The 2,756-nt window shown below is 39.6% G+C and overlaps 1 pseudogene; it reads left to right on the plus strand.

Moving 5' to 3' along the window:
- Window positions 1–2,376: 2,376 nt before the first annotated feature.
- On the plus strand, window positions 2,377–2,495 carry LOC129878019 (5S ribosomal RNA; annotated as a pseudogene).
- The last annotated feature ends 261 nt before the right edge of the window (window positions 2,496–2,756 follow it).

Consider the following 2,756-nt stretch of genomic DNA (forward strand, 5'->3'; position numbering starts at 1 on the left):
GTTGTCCGTTTGGGCCTGATACAAACCATAAATTTACATTAATAAAACCTTAATACCTTCTTAGTATGCCCCATATAATTAATTCATGGAACGGAATTGGAGAACTTACCTTTTTCTCCTCCCAAAACTGTAGCTCATTCTTCTCTCTAGCTTAAGTTTCTCTTCTCTTCATTTCTCTAGAATTTTCTTGACTTTTGGAGATAAGAATGAAACTTATAGGATACACATGACCATAAAAGTTATAAATCATATATATATATATATATATATATATATATAGGCCACTTTAGGAGGTAACATGTGTCAAGCCCCAAGTGGTGACACGTGTCAAGCCCTCATAGCGCCAACACACCACCTACTCCACTTAAGGGATGCCACATGGAATGTGGGGCCCACCCCTTACTGCAGATCCTTCCACATGGAACCTCTATCTACTGCCATGTGGCACTCTCCCATGCTGCCACGTGTTGCTCTCTTCTTCTCCTCGTGGGTTCGTAATCTCGTCTTGCTTTATGAACCTATGTAATCCTTGATATTTAAGCTTGGTATCTACTCAAGTCGTTTAAGTACGTAAGATTTTCAAGTTGGTTGCTTAAGTAAGTAAGTCGAGTCCTACGACTCATTATTCGGTCTCCAACTCCTTCCAAATTCTTACGACCCTATTTCCAATCTTCTGTATTTTAGGGTATCTCATTCCTCTTCCTTGGAGTTATTTGGTAGCGTTAAAGATTATTCGGCTCACATGGTAACTTTTAAGAAGCTCAAGATCTTTAAGAAGCTCCAAGAAACTTAAGAAGCTTAAGTAACTTAAGAACCTTTCAAGGTACAAAAGTATAGGGTATAACATCCTTCCCCCTTTAGAATATTCTTCCTCGAATGTTAAACAAAAACTTCTTCAAAATCTTACACAGACTATAGGGAAAATTCCTCTCTATTGCAATAACACATACTTCCATCAACTTAAGAGTTTCAGAAGTTGGAATTACATGTAGACATAGGGAATAGGTATAGATATTTGTGTTTCACTTTCTCTTCAGCTTCCCAGGTCATTTCTTTGCGATTCTCATTTCGCCATAACACCTTGATGGAAGCTACATCCTTAGTCCACAATCTTCTAAAGTGCCAATCCAGGATGGCGATAGGTTGCTCTTCGTAGGATAACTCCTCTATGACCTGGATATCATCTACAGGATATACTCAGGATGGATCACTAATGCACTTGTGAAGCTTTGATACCTGGAAGACTAGATGTACCGCTTCCAGATCTGTTGGTGAGTCCAGCTCATAGGCAACCTTGCCTATTCGGTGAAGGATATGGTAAGGGCCAATATATCTCGGACTTAGCTTCCCTTTCTTTCCAAACCTCATTACTCCTTTCATGGGCGACACCTTCAAGAACACCTACTCACTCACTTGAAATTTTAAAGGTCGATGTCGATTGTCTGCATATAGCTTCGATTGACTTTGGGCAGCTAATAATCTCTCCTGAATAAGCTTTACCTTCTTCACAGTCCTTGGAACATGTCTGGGCCTATTAGTCGTGTTTCACCAACATCAAACTAACTAATGGCGACCTACACTTTCTTTCATACAAAGTCTTACATGGGGCCATCCTGAGACTAGAATGATAGTTGATGTAGTAAGTACTCTTGACAGGTAGTAGGCAATTATCCAAGCTACCTTTGGAGTCAACCGTATAGGGTCTCAATACCTCTTCTAGCATTTAACTAGTAAGATTAGTCTATCCTTCGGTATAAGAGTACAATGGTGTACGAAGACCTATCTATCTTCCCAATCTCTTCTTAGACTGATCTTCAGTAGTTAACTGTAACTCGGGCTCCTTCATCTGAGACAATAGCTATGGGAACTCCGTAAATATCACCACCCTCTTGACCTATAATTTTACACAATCTCGACTGGATAGGTAGTCCTTGATTAAAGGAACATGGGCTGATATTGTTAATCCGCGGATAACATTCCATATAGAATTATCTATCCAGGAAGTGCAAAGTGAGTCTTGTATCCAAGGTCGTATTGTGGAATCTTTGACCTCGTATATTACTTCTTGACTTCTTTAGATGATATCAACTGATACGCTCGCCTTTTGGGTTTTGCTTTTTTTGCCCATCAGAGTTGGCTACCAGGTTGTGTTGAAGTCCCCTCACAAAATGACCTGTATAGCCGTTATGTGGTTTGCCTTATCATTAACTGGTATTATGTTGAAGAACTGTGGCATACAAGTGCACTATCTGTTAGTAATTAGCTAATCTTTCTTATTTTGCTTAAGCTCTTCTACAATTCCCTTATCGTAACTTATAATACTCTAGGTACATAATCTTGTATTGTTGCTTTGCTACTAGTTCAGATTCTCCCATTATGTGCGATCATAACAGCACTAACGCATTAGATCCCACCAGAATTTTGAAGTTAAATATGCTTGGGTGAGAGTAGTACTAGGATAGGTGACCCCCTAGGAAGTCCTCATGTCACATTCCATTGCCATCCTTGTAATAATGTGTAAAGGCACTCCTCTTAGCCCAAGATTTACCTTAGCATCTTCTCGCTAGTCTTCATGTTTCACCTTGCCCTCTCTTCTTCTCTCTTACAACTGATGTCGGGGTAGACCTTTAATTCAACCATGACTGTGTCCTTTTTGGCCATTTGATTTAACTTCTCTTTGTATTCCTCTGTAACATCTCCAAAATATCATAACTCCTTTTCATCATGTACTCCTCCGCTTGGTCTTATGCTATACA

Source organism: Solanum dulcamara, chromosome 12, assembly GCF_947179165.1.
Source record: "Solanum dulcamara chromosome 12, daSolDulc1.2, whole genome shotgun sequence".
Classification (NCBI taxonomy): domain Eukaryota; kingdom Viridiplantae; phylum Streptophyta; class Magnoliopsida; order Solanales; family Solanaceae; genus Solanum; species Solanum dulcamara.